General features: G+C 67.9%; 1 protein-coding gene across 2 annotated transcripts in view; it reads left to right on the forward strand.

Moving 5' to 3' along the window:
* Positions 1–757, forward strand: part of LOC102250324 (ly6/PLAUR domain-containing protein 2-like) — a 20730-nt gene that overhangs the window by 4093 nt on the left and 15880 nt on the right. The gene's annotated exons all lie outside the window — the stretch shown is intronic.

Raw genomic sequence — 757 nt, forward strand, 5'->3', positions numbered from 1 at the left:
AGGGGAGGAAGAAAGCGGGTGCGTGTGTGTGTGTGTGCGTGCGTGTGTGTGTGTGTGTGTGTGTGCGTGTGCGTGTGCGTGTGCGCGCGCGGTGCCCAGCCTGAGTGGCTCCGTTGGTGGAGCGTCGTTCTGTGCACCGACAGGCCGCCTGTGTGATTCCCGTCAGGGTGGGCGCGGGAGGCGGCCGATCTTTGCTTCTCTCTCATCTCCGCCCCCCCCCCTCTAATATGTCCTCCAGTGAGGAAGGAAGGAAAGGGAGGAAGGAAGGAGGGAGGAGAGGAGAGGAGGGAGGGGAGGCTGAGGAGTGTGGTGTCCCCTGTGGGAGGAGACGGAGGGCGCGGGGCAGCCTGGAGGGGCTGAGGGTGAGGCGGGTGTGCAGTGAGGTGCTGGGGTCACGGGCAGAGGCCCTGGGTGCCCAACCGGGGGCTGCCCTTCCCGGGGACCCTCGGGCAGGGTGTGGGCCAGACCAGGGAGTTGCTGGGGGCAGCAGAGGACGGACAGAGGGGGTGAGCACCTGAGAAAACAGCTGAGGGGACAGCCCAGCCCCTCGGGCTCCCACATCCAACTGCAGGAGGAGCTGGGTCTGAGCCGGATGACATGGTTCTGCCCGTTTCTCAGAGGGGGAAACTGAGGCTGGCCAGAGGGACTCAGCCAGCCCAGTGCGGGTGAGAAGCCTGTGGCCTCACCGGGCCAGTGGGCTCCGGGGCAGGGGTGGGGCAGGTAGCAGGGAAGGGGAGCGGCCGGGCCCCCCCCCTGC

This window comes from Myotis brandtii, unplaced genomic scaffold (assembly GCF_000412655.1).
Source record: "Myotis brandtii unplaced genomic scaffold, ASM41265v1 scaffold2325, whole genome shotgun sequence".
Taxonomy (NCBI): domain Eukaryota; kingdom Metazoa; phylum Chordata; class Mammalia; order Chiroptera; family Vespertilionidae; genus Myotis; species Myotis brandtii.